Source organism: Triturus cristatus, chromosome 8, assembly GCF_964204655.1.
Source record: "Triturus cristatus chromosome 8, aTriCri1.1, whole genome shotgun sequence".
Lineage (NCBI taxonomy): Eukaryota > Metazoa > Chordata > Amphibia > Caudata > Salamandridae > Triturus > Triturus cristatus.
In genome coordinates, this window is record NC_140591.1 from 1,561,836,845 (window position 1) to 1,561,851,183 (window position 14,339).

Here is a 14,339-nt window from a genome sequence, read left to right on the forward strand (position 1 = left end):
TTCTTACTAACTTGCCAACCTCTACTCGGTTGAAACTGGTGTATCTAACCATTAGCTTTGTAAAAATACTTTTCCTGAAATTTTGGAGGGCCCTTTGGTTTGCCTACATTGCCATTTCCGAAGTGACGTTACACCGTATTGCAACATGGGTCACATCACCAATTCCATCATTTCTAATTTTACTTTAACACGTAGGGGAGACTACCCAGCTGTTCCATCTCCCAAGGTGCCTACTAATTTACCATCTCACATCCCCCCTGACCACTATATTCAATCTACCATAAAAAGCTTTCTTTGCAGTGTGAGATCGTTAGCTAATCATTCTACTGAAGTATTGGATGTCATCACCTCTTTATTCCCCAATATATGTTTTCACACAGAAACATAGCTGAATGCCAACAACTTATCTGTCATTACTTTAGCCATCCCTGATAACTATCAACTAATTAGGCTTGATAGAGGTTTGAAAACTGGAGGAGACATTGTCATAGTTTTTAAAGAAACACTTTGGGCCGATTCCGATCTCATTCGAAAGGCCATCCCAGAGTCGTCCAGAGCCGGACCTTACAATGACTCATACTGGAAGCTGCTTCTACCAAACGACGCAGTGCTATGTCAGAAACTCTTTACTTACCGAACGACATGGTCACTCCGATTCCGTCCTCATTTTCCAAATGAGAAGCCTCCGGAAACGCAGAATGGAATCGTCCGGAGGCATTTCCAAAGCCGATTTTGAACGCACAAGTACGATGCATACTTCCTTTGTGCCTAATCGGTGGCCACTACCAACATGTCAGAGCATCCAGAAGGAGAGTATTCCAGCTCTGAATCGCGCCACAACATGACTCCAGGGAACAATTCGGTGCTGCCATGAATCCCATCATGTATGTCATCCCTATACTCTACCGATTTGAGCAATACTACAGCTGCAACTGACGCGGTCATCGTAGAAGGTAAGTCCGACACCTACCCATTCGGAATAACGTAAGTACCCCTGAGAAAGACAATACAAGAGAAAGCAGGGGCGCAACTACATCCAAAAGAGGGGGGGGGGATACTTCCTGCATTCTAGTGTCAAATACGTGGTTGTGGGACAAAAACCCCCAGCATTGTAGAGCCAAATTGGGGGGTGCAAATACCCCCAGCAATATAGAGCCAATCTGGGGTTTGGGTGGAAAATACCCCCAGCAATGTAGAGCCAAATTGGGGGGCAAATACCCCCAGCAATGTAGAGCCAAATTTGGGTGGGCAAATACGCCCAGCATTGTATAGGCACATTAGGGATTGTGGTGCAAATACCCCCATTTGTGTTTATGCAAATCTGGGGCTTTACGGGGGCATATACCCCCATTCATGTAGTTGAAAATCTGGGGTTTGTGGGGCAAATACCCCCAGCAATGTGTACATGAACAATGTAACTTGAGCTCATGCAAACTGCCTTAATGACTTCAGGTGGAGTACATGCTGCAGGAATGTCTATATAAACAAACATAAAAGGTAATTTTCAATTAAATGCATTCCCATACTGTTGCAGCAAAATGGTAACTGGCAACTTTGAGGAATGGGCAGAGGGGAGATGCAAGTGCTCCAGTGACCATTAATAAACAAACAAAGTCTCATGATCTAGTAAATGGGCCCTTAAAAACCTGTGAAATACTGGGGGGCTGATGCACAAACAAGACAGACAAGCCACCTACAGCAGCTCAAGGACTGCATGTGTGTGTGGGGAAGCTGTCTCAGCCTGGGATGACACACGCAAAGGGGGGTTGGAGCCCATGGAGCCCAATAGGAGTTGAGATCCAATCAGAAAATGCTCAGCATACCCTTGGATTGTCCTTGATGGCAATTACATATTGGTCAATGGGCTGGTGCGCCAGTATCACCTGTGGGACACTGTTTTGGGGACCTTCATATACCACACCAATAGACTGAATCACTTACACAGTCCCCACAAGGCCACTGCAATATGGTGCCTGGATTTTCTCGGCTCACCAGCTGTGCTGTAAATTGAGGCTAGGGGTTGGAGCATAGCCACCATGGTGCACTACCTTACATGCCTTGCCAGAGGTTGTGTTATCTTCACCACATTAGCATCACTTTCAGGACATGGCAGGTGCAGGGAGGTTGCGTTGTATGTAGGGGCCTTGCAGTGATGGAAAGTCACATCTGGACAGTCTGACCTACATACCACCTCCTTGATCAGCAGCAGTGTGCCTTTAACAAACAAAACTTAACAGGTAAAAGCACAGAGGGCAGGTTCAAGAAATGATCACAGATTGTGTGCCAATTAGTTTGTGAGGGCCTGAGCATCATTGTGATCACAACTTGAACATGGGTCCATAGCATGTTGTGTATGTATAATGAAGGAATGTCATTATCAGGTAGCTACAGTTAGCATGCTAAATACCAGGGAAATCACACATTTGACAGTGGAAAAGGTATTGCAATAACCACACATATGTGAGTATCACAAAGTGAATGCATGAGTCCACCACAACACACACAGAAACATCGCAGGACAACAGAACTACAATGTACTCACAATAATGACGTTGTGATGCATCTGTGTACAGTAAAGCCCAGAGCATATTGACAACACACATGTCTACAGACCCAGCCAATCAGTACTGATTTCTGTGACTCCAAATACAACAACACAGAAGTGGTTGTGTCACAATCATCAGGGAAATATTTGTAGTAAAAAACAATCTTGGTTTTGAAAGAAGCATGGGCCAACTCCAATGTAGGATACAGTCCCCATATGTGGACTGGTGCCACTGCACACAATTTCTAATCTGCATGTGTCTACGGTCATCTTTGGAGAATGTCATATGCATCAAATCTGCATCTAGCTCCTCAGGCTCTAGTGTGTGCCGGAAAGTAATAATCCCACTTTGAATGTGCAGATTGTGTCCTGCACGGTAGTAGGAGCACGCATGAGTCTCAGAACTTAGGATCCACAAACAGTGTTGGTGTATCTAGTGCACAGCTCGTTGCGTAAGATAAGCTGCCAGCACAGGTGAGGATGCTGTGGGGGGGGGGGGGGGTTGCTCAAACTGTGGCTCAACAACACAATTGACATAATCATTCTCAAGCCAGGGGATATATGTACATCTTGTGAGGATGAAAGACAAGTGCTGAATTATGTCTGCTTCGTCCACATTTGGCACAAAAACACTGTCCAAAAATCTATGGAAACATCAAGAAGGTGACCTTCAACAAACACATATCACCATCAGGCCCTAAGGCAGTACTTAATGAACACAATGGGAGCCATCATAGACACACACAAGGGCTACCCTTGCAAAACCAGATCAGAGGTATCAATAGTTAGAGAATGCAAACACTTATGAAACTGGAGGGCAGATGTTCAATCCTTTTTTTGGCTGCACATGGGAGATCAGCTATTTTGTGAGTCACTGACTCGCAAAATAGCATTTGTGACTCTCGCTATTAGGAAGGGGCATCCCTTCCTAATACTGAGTCACCATGCCATGTACTGTTGTTTTGCGACCGCATTTGCTCCTGCAAAACACTCACAGTTTACCACCTACTTCAAGTAGGTGGTAAACCACTTGCAAATGGGGACGGGTCCTCAGGGGACACCTTCCCCTTTGTGAGTGTGTGCGTAAATAGTTTTTAAGAGAAGGCTGTGGTCCCAGGGACCACTGGCTGCCCTTAAAAAATGAGACTGAAAAGTTTCATTTTTCTCTTTTAAATGCATCCCATTTTCCACTAAGGAAAACGGGCTGCATTTATTTTAAAAAACTGCTTTATTTAAGAAGCAGTCCCATACATGGTGGTCTGCTGACCCCAGGATGTCACCATCCCTGGGAGTGTAAGCCATTCCCAATGGGGTTGCAAATTGCACTTGCCTCATGAATATCGATGAGGCATGCAATTTGCGACCCCATTGGAAATCACAAACAGTGTCTGAGACAGTGTTGTACATTACATTTTGTGACTCACAAATTGCGAGTGGCAAAACGACGCAATTGGTGAGTCGCAAAATGCAATTGTCGTACATCTGGCCCCAAGTGTCTTGTTCCAGTATCAAATATGTGTTTGTTTACAGTGCAATGTGTTTTCATCACCACAACCAGAGATATCATCACAACGACGCCATCTTCCTTGGTGTCACCATACATCGGATATTCAATTCATGTGTAGTGTACAGGCAAGTGTGGGCATGTGTTTTGGAGTAGTCTTACCTCAGGTGGCACAACAACACACATCCATGACTTGAACATTGATGGGGCTGTACACCTAAGGAATGGGCTGCCATCCAATGTTCTGGAATCATGATATTGCAAATTTAGCAATCACCACATCCATCTCGGGGCAGTTTCCAAGGCCAAGAATGACCAATAAATGAGTACGACTACCTACAAAGGGTGAAATGCCACATATGTCAACATACAACTCTGACAAGGCAAGGCTAGGTTTTGGAGTGATGCCAATAGTTCCTGTATCTGACAGTGTACTCAAAGTGGTCATTAAAATAATCAGTCATGAACATCCATTGGCAGGCAGCAAGATGCAGACAACACATTCCACATCTTCATATTTACTCTGGCAACTGTATTTGACTATTTACATACACATAATCAACACATATGTACATATCAACATTACTTCATGGCCTGCATGAACTCTACTTGTGCAGGTATGGCCCCTTTCACATCCACCTCAAAGTACATCCTCAACTTTCAAAGCTATCAAACACACAAGCACATCAGAAGCCCCATCTGCTGCAGCTAGATGGAAAAACATGTCTTCCCTGCAAGCTACATCCTTGTACTCAAACTGTTGAAACCCAATTCTCACAATTCACTCTGGTGCTGCCCTTCTCACATATACACCTACATGCACAGCACCACTCTTCATCACTAAGTACACAACAGTTCTCACATACATGGCATGCACACAATGTACTGTACTCATCCCCTCCTCAGCAGACTTCAAACTTAACATGTCAAAAGGACCACGCTCATCACCAGTTTCATCCTCAGTGATGTCTTTGGACTGCACTCATATCACAAAGTGCAGCATCACTGCCCACTTTACACACCACCACATCTCACAATAAGACACATACATTGCTCAATGGATATGTCCTCAGTCATTCACAGATCACCACACACCCACCCTACTCTGCTTAATTTCTACATATTGTCATCTCTAAGACACATGCATACACAGATGCAAAAACAATATACAGCAACTATACAACACCACATATTTCATCGCTCAGCACACTACATTACACAACCGGCATATACCCTTTACATACACTTATCCACTTTGCTACAAATGACAAGTCGACACTTGTTTCACTGTGGCCCTGTCCCTTCCACATAAGACTTACATGCTCCATACCACCATTGACTTATGCACATCAACAAGTATCCGCACTCATTGGAAATGCCTGGTTACAGTCATCCCTCACCATAGAGCCACAGACTACAGCAAATCTCCTGCTAGAAAAAAACCTTGTCAAAGTAGTTTAACACCTATCGCATCTACCTTTTCACACCATACCTTTCACAGGATTTAACCAGTTGCATACTCTGAATTACATAATACTATCTGTAAACACTTATATAGGGTGAATGTGGATACCTCATATTTCCTACACAAGGTCTGCCTATGCACTCAACTCATACCTCACACTCTCTGACAATCACTAAATGTGCCCTGCCACTATGACGTATTTATCGCCACTCCAACCAAAATTTCAAATACTAGTGACTCTCACCTGTATACTTGTTTAAGCAAGGACAGCACGTGAGACATGAACCCTTGATCATACACCTGCAGCCAGGATGCATCTTTCCATTAACACATCCTCCCATGTGTGGCAACTAAGAGCCCGGTTGAGACTCCTGATCTTGGAGAATCTGCACAGTAGACAGACACACATCCTTTCTGTGCACTCACTGTCCACTTGCCTTACCACATGTAGCACTTGGCAATCCAACAGACATCACATCACTCATTGTTCAGCTTGGTGTGACATGGAAAAGCATCAATCTCAGCTTAAATCAACACCATTGTCAGTCATCCACAAAATACAAATAACACACAATTCATGTGCTCAACTATGACTGGTGTGTGGTTGCAAAACGAAATCCAACCTGGGACAATCCATAAATACCATACACGTAATGTCACCAAACAAAAGCAGGATGGCATGAATGACTTGTAAATGAGTAAGCACTAGACTATTAAAACAACACACACCTTGCCTAACAAGAATCCCTGCAGTGATTGGAGTCCTATTGAGGCAGCAGGGATGGAAGACTGTGAGAATACTGCTCACCTTACACTCACCATGGGCTCAGGAAATGCATTAGATGTGTTCACAGCCATGAAGGGGTTTTGCCCACAGCGGCATGCAACCTATGGCAAGGTTGACATTGCCACTATTCTACCAGATCTAAAGAAGACACAGACATGGTTCCACCACTATCAAGTCACATTCAAGTATTGTGCACATGGGTGTGTACAAAGTCACTGCCATGCAGTCACAATCCATATGTACCCAGGTGAATTGATGAGACAGGTGTCTTTCTGCACATCCCAAACATATGCAGAATGCTTTGCCTACACTGTTGCATTTTGAGACACTTGCACTATGTTGACATATAAAAGGATGACCTATGTGTGAGTGTGTTTAAAAAAATAAAAGGTGTGTGGCTTCATGTCACAGTCTTCCCCAAAACAGATGTTGACAATGACACCCAGGAAGTGTAGACACACCATTCTTGAATACATACAGTCAACGTGCTCATACTCCATGGAACTTATGCAATCAATGGTATACTAACATAATTGTACATGTACACTCATAATTGTACATGGTATACAGTTGACCAAAAACAATTTGGTGAACTAAGAAATTTGAAAACAAAAATGAAAACAAGCTTTATTCAGCCTCAAAATCATAATAAATAAAAAGCAAAAGGCCATTGGCCAGTCCATCAATGTTCCTGTGTTTTATGAGCCAAAACATCATGCCCCTATACTCTTGCTTGCACAAGTTCTGCTAGGGGACACCTCCCCTGAGAGCGGAATCTGGAGGGCATGCCAGGCACCAAAGGGGGCAAACTAATGGGGTCTGGGTTGTGTTGTGGGAGGGATGGAATCAGGAGGGGTGTCGGGGTCCACTGCAGTGGTAGATTCTGATGGCAGTGGGTGATTCCACTGCAGTGGTTGTATGTAATTGAGGGGGGCAGCTGTAGTGGTAGGGGCAGATGGAGGTGGGATTGGGTGATCTTAACTATTTTGGGGGTTTTGTGAAGTTTGAGGAGTGTGTTGGGAATGGGGATGGGAGAGGTATTTTTAATGGAGTTTTGCTTTAGGCAGGGGTACTGGGCAGGTCTGGGGAGATATGGGTGGCTAGAGCTGATTTTTTCATCTGGGACCGGGTGGATTTTCTGGTGGGAGTTGTTTGTTTATATTGATTCTTCTCAGGGGGAGGGGTAGATGCTGATGCCGGGTCAGGGGGGAATTACTTTCTCTTCTTAGGAGGGGGGTGTAGGTTTGGGGAGGGAAGAATTCAATGGGAACAAGGTGGTGTGCCAGAGCTGAGGGAGGAACAGGAGAGGAAAGGGTAGGGGTTGTGGAGGCAGAGGGTTGTGAGGTATGCAGAGTATCTGTGGATGCATGTGTGTTGTCTGCTGTCACGTCCCTGGTGGAGAGTATGCTGTCTCCTGAGTGTGCGAATATGTGGTTTGCAACTTGTGTCTGTGAATTTGTGTGCTTGTGTGTGCGTGTGGATGCTGAAGTGTGTGCATGTGTGTTTGCATGTGCTTGGATCAGGGAGTGTAGTTGGGATAGTGAATAAGGAAGAGGTAGGAGGGGGGAGGTACTTCTGGTGCAGGAACAGTACTGCCATCAATGTGGAGGCCATAGCCTGATTGGATCTCTGTAGGGCAGACATGTTAGAGTAAATGCCCTCCCGGAATGGTGAGATGTCTGTCAAAAGAGTGGTATGTGCATGGAGGACATTCAGCACGGATGTCTGCCCTACAGAGATCTGCCTGAGGGTGTTGTTGGCCTCCACACTGAGGGCAGCAGGGGAGACAGGTGCAGAGGGTAAGGTGCCTGGCCCAAAGGAGATGCCTCCCCTGCCACGGGAGCGGCTACAGATGCTGGTACTGGGAGAAGCTGGGAGGGTGGAGATTGTAGTTGTGGTGGTAGTGGTCTCGGAGGTTGTTGATCCAGTCACTGTCTCACCCACCACCACATGGGAGTCTTCACAGGAGCTGTGATCTACATCGGACCCTGCTGATGGAGTTGCAGAGCCTCTCCCAGTGAGGTTCCCTTCATCCTCTCCATCACTGGGTCACTCCTCTGATGACTCATCACTGGACTCAGACTGACGTACTGCTCTCACCATATCTGTGGCACTGTCTCCTCCGGTGGCCGCTGATGATGCTTTGACTAAGAATAAAAAAGAATTACATGAGCCATCCATATGTACTTGACACATAGGTAACATCACAAATGTTCACAGATCCAAAATATAAGACATAACATGGAGTTGTGCTATTAGCTCTTGCTACATTAACATACAGGACACTTGTTAGTCTGCCAGGTAAGCATTGCTCAATCACACATGATAGGATCAGCAACATTGGGTGTATCAACATCAAATTACATAACCACAAGGTGGACTAATGGACTATGTAGCAGGGGATGTTTCGTCTTGTGCTCATGACAGTCTTGTGTCCCGAGATATCTGTCTCCTCTCCTGCAACTGAGTTTAGCCATCACAATGGGAATATGATTTTCAGATTTGAATTGAGACATGGTATACATTCTGCTATCCTTAGTCATCAAATGTGGAACATTGGCTCATATGTCTCCTCTCAAAAGTCTTCCTTGTAAAACATTTACAATGCGTGGTCATTGCATGAGTCATGTCACACAGATAACAGTGATTAATCACATTTGTCCTGTAACTTTGCTTCTCTACTGTTAATTCACACATATGACTCTTATTGCGGAGACATCAAGGCTGTATGCAAAGCTAGGCTGTCAGGCATGTGGCACACTGACCTGTCTCATCTATACACAGTGTCATGTAGTAGAATAAGAATCTTTTGCACATTGAAAACAGCTCAAGTTTCACAGATGTGAAAAATGGTTAACAAATTGAAGTCTGATCACTGCAGCTTCACAATGTCTCAGGTGGAACACCATTCCACTGGCACATCTGAGAGCATTGACTGAAGAGACTAACATTACTGAAATAACATCCATGAGTACAGTCAACACTGTGGACCAATCCTGTCTAAAATGCACAAGTCCCCATTTGTATGGGCCAAGTCTGAATGTCCCTCAATTCAATTAAACATTATGCACACTTTGTGCAGCTGATATTGCTTCAATTTAACATCTCATTTTGGTAACCAACTCAAATTTGATGCATATTTGACATCTCTGAATCAGACAGTGATGCATCAAACACATGGTTCACTAAGCCATCAAGTAGGATTAGTCAATAGCATTTACACAAATGTCAATTGTTGTGACTGTGTACCTCACATCATACATCACAATTGAAGCCATGTTTTGACCAGTGACAACTTGTGTTTGCTACTGAATGGCTTGTGTTTTCACCCTTACTGGGTCAGACACATGGACTCACTCTTTAGAATGGTGAGTATGGAATATTCAACAATATCATGCATAAGGTCAGTGTGACATGTGACCAGAGTTAGCCTAGCTGTGATTGTCCCATGGGATACATGTAATTACACTTAGCAGCACGGCTGGGACCAAACATTGGCACACGGACCAAGCCAAACTCATCTAGGGCTGAGCATATACAACTTATTCTGCCAAAATATATAGCATGGGCTTTCAATAAGTGAGTGCTCCTATCACAACATACTTGAATGATTTGTTAAACCCACACTGAGAACAGGCTCACCCATCAGTGAATAGGCAGACACATGTCAAGCTATGGGATTTATGTGAAAGCTCATCCACATGCCCATGTGTTCAGAATTTTGGATTAACACATGTGCATGGCTTTACTGTTACTACCCTGAACATGACTTACTCACATTTCCCTGATGAAAGGGGCATTACCTGCCATCTAATGATTTTATTTATTTATTTTTATTGATAAGGTTTTATATAGCACGGACTAGGCCTGATGAGGGTATCAGAGTGCTTTACATAGGTTACAGCAAAAGAAAAGTTGCGCGCTGGTCACATGTAAATGAGTATCTAAGATGAGATCGTATATGTTGTAAGTTCTTGTTGAAGGTCAGGATTGTGTTAGTCATTCTCGTTTAGAGGTCATCACGCATCTTGGAAGATGAGCAGATTGTTTGGTATCAACTTGCTTCAGGGCTGGGATCCAGAGAGAGTTTTATTCATTAGAAGTAGTTTTTAAAGGAGGTGGTGGAGGGGTTAATTTTGATTGCTTGGGGCAGGGAGTTCCATATCCTGGTGCTAGGCCAGAGAAGGTGCATGTGTAGGTTTTCTTTTTCCAAAATTTTGTGGTTTCAATACCAGGGTGTTGGTGCTTCTCAGAGTTCTGCTATTGTCTGATAATTTGAGTTTATTGGCTAGATACTTTGGTGTATTAAGGCATTATGCATCATGCATGCAATCTTTAGCTTTGCTTTTGCCTCTTAAGGGAGCCAATTTAGATCCGCGGTGATGTGGTTGTTCTTTCTGGAGCCAGTGACAAGTCTTGCAGCTGCATTGAGTGAGGCTCTTAAAAGAGCCAGACTGGATCTCGGCAAACCACATAAGGTTGTATTCTCATAGTCTATTCTTGGTATAACTAGAGATTGAACAGCTGTTTTTAGGTCGTTGTCGTTGAGGAAGGGTTTTAGTTTTCTGAGAATGCTCATATGAAATTTGGCTCCTCTGGTGGTTGTGCTGATGTGTTCCCACATGTTGAGCTTCTTGTCTAGTATTATTCCCAGTTATCTTGTGGAATCGATAATGTGAGGTTTGCAATTGAGGGCTATTAGGTGTTTCATCCAGTTTACTATGTTACCTTGTCCTTCTGGTGGGGAGATTAGGAGAAAGTCAGTTTTGAGCGCATTGAGTTTGAGGTTGTTTTTTGTTAGCCAGATGTGGTTGTTTTGTAAAGTTGTGTTGAGTAGGCGGATGTCATCCGGGGATGATATTTTTAGGTATGGTTGGCTATTGTCCACGTACATGTGGTAGTGGATTTTGGAGAGTTTTAGAATTTCGGTTAAGGGTTCCATGAAACGATTGAAGCAGGTAGGAGATGAGGCAGAACCTTGAGGGACTCCCAGGGTGACCGGTGTGGTCGAGGATAACGGTTGGTTCATCTTGATTCTTTGAGTTTGGTTGTCTAAGAAGGAGATGAACCACTTTAGAAGAGCTCCTGATAAGCCCATTCTGTGTTCAAGGAGGTCCAGGAGACTGATATGTTTTACGTATCGAAGGCTGATGATAGGTCTAGGAAGATTACGAGGCAGGATTCGTTTTGATCCAGTATTCTGAGTGCATCATTGACGATGTAGGTCATGGCCATTTCCGTGCTGTGATTCTGCCTGAAGCCTGATTGGAACTGGTCAATGAGTTGGAATTGGGCTATATGATTGCATAGTTGGGAGTTGATGCACTTCTCCAGGAAGTCTTGCTAGTGTAGGAATAGTAGATATTGGATGTTAGTTATCTGGAATTGTGGGGTCAGCCGTGTTTTATTTTTAGAATGGGGGTTACCTGTCCTTCTTTTAAGCAGCTTGGAAGGGTTCCTTGCGATAGAGATGCATTCAATATCTTTGTCCAGATGGGTATAAGAGCAGATTTGATTTTGCTAAAGATGATGGCTGGAAGCGGTTCGCAGAAGTGGTTTGACGGTTTAAGTGTTGTTATTAACTTGAGGATGTCATTTTCGTTAAAGATTTTAAAAGTGCCAAGACGCATTGTTTTTGAGGGTAAAACCATGCTGGATAGGTGTTTGTGGCACGTTGGGTTTAAGTGGGGGCAACAATGAGAGTTGGTAATTTGCTGCAAGGAGCTCTTTTTCTATGATCATTCTGCATATGCATCTAGTGAAAATAACTGTATGTTTGGCAGACATACGACCTTTAAAAGTGCCATCAGGCTAAGATCTTACAAAATGCATGATTAAAGATAGAAATGCAACAAGGCAAAGACTCACCACCTCGTTCCTACGTTTTGGCCTTCAACCGCCTATCCTGGTCTGGGAAGACCACCACTAGGATGCATAACATGTGGGGTGGTCAGGGTTCGGTGCCCACCTCTCTTGCCAGGTTGTGACAGGCCCAGCTGGACCTCAGCTACCTTCTTGGCCCAGCCACAAAGGTCCTGCCACTTCTTAGGGCAATGGCGGACGTGACGATGTGCAACCCCCACGTCACGCACCTTCTTGCCGATGGTTCTCCACATCTTTGCCTTCTCATGGGGGTTGACCTGTAAGGATGACATGGTGACAGTCCCCTAGTTTGCATGCGACATGTTTCAGATTCAGACACTTCTACACATAGGTCATGGTCAGATTGGCAAAAATGTCTCAGGGGAATGCATATGGCATCATGTGCATTAGTCCTGTGTTCTTTGACATCTCTGTCTCATGAGAACAGTGATGATATGTTTGCCCCAGTACACACACTTCTACAGCAGTGTACCTGCCCAGAACAGTTCCCTACACACAGTTAAACTTGCAAAAACCCATATCAATTATTTACAAATGAGATTCCTAGTGCCAGTAATGCACAGTTATTGCACATGTCCAAGAGCATTGCACTGTATTCATCACTCACCTGCTGATCTGGTTTGCCATACAACTGGCTGTGCTGTGTCAGGAGTGTGTCCAGCAGGGCCTGGTTTTCATCCTCTGAGAAATCTGGGGACCTGGACTGTGTGAGAAACTGTGTATATCAGGTGTCACACATCTCTTGAATTACATGTTCATATTCTGCCTACCTATTGAACATGTAATTGTTCACAAAAACATAAATGTTTACTATTTTTCTGTGGAACAGTTGAGTATGTGATGCTTTCTCACATTGATGATGTCAGACACTAGTGATTTTTACACTACCACACTCTAATTGCTGTGTCGCCATACCTTGGTATCATGTCTGGGAAGGTACCATGCATTGATGTTTGGCTGACATGTCCATCTCCCACGTCTGTGCAGGTTTCCCGGATCGGCACATGATGCATATATCATGAGGAACAGCGTCATCCCCAGTTTGATGTCTCTGCTACAACCTGACCATGCCTGGCTTGTTGGTAGCTGAAGTGGCATGTGGGTGTTGTGTGTTGATTGTATGTCAGATAATGTTCTGTTAACCAACAACTGAATCTTTTTCTGTGTTCAATGTAGGAGACTCTGCGTACCCCAACCAGCCTTGGTTACTGACACCACTCCGTAACCCAGTCACTCCTGCAGATGTGCGGTTTAATGAGGCCTGTGGTAGGAGCCGGCGAGTCATTGAGTGGTCTTTTGGCCTCCTGAAAACAAGATTCTGCTGTCTGGGTCGGATGGGAGGAGCCCTCCATTATGACCCATTGAAGGTGAGCAAGATCATCGCAGCGTGCTGCATGCTCCACAACCTGGCTATACGAAGGGAAATACCACTCATACAGGATGACGGAGACCAGCAGCCGCCAGCGAGGGAGGATCCTGGACTGGGACATGATGACAGTGGGGATGATGATGATGATGATGGTGTGGATTTGAGACAACAGCTTATCCAGAACTTTTTCACTTGAATGTAGGTATGCAATGAAAATAGGAGACTACCGCCAATTGTTTGTTGTTGTGTTGCTGGTGGACAATGTATGCGTAAGAGTGTATGAAAATAGCCATGATGTTTGTTGTATGATAATTTCTTGAGATGGAAAAGCTGACATGTACAGTGTTACTACTGTAAATCTTGTGTTTCATATGACATTTTTTGCTAAATTGAACTGGCTTAGTCCTGTGTGCCTAACTCTTTTCTATGTTTCTTCTTTCCAGGGTACTTTGCCATGTCAACCCACAAGTTGTGACCTCACCAGACCTCTGATGTTGTGACATACTCCAACAGTGGACTGTTATGGAGATCCAGGGCACACACTTCCTTTTGGATTGATGGACAGTTATATTTACTGTAGAGCATTTTGTTAATGTGTGATGTCATTTGACATTGGGTTAATGCGCATACACCTGTGCTACACAATGAGGTGTGCCTTGTCTGTTTTCACACATTCAAAGATTATTTGGAAACAAAACATGCTCCATGATGAACTGGTTTGCTAACAATGATTGTTGATTGTTCTTGCAAATGGTGCTAGTATTTAAGCAATTGTCTTGCATTGCA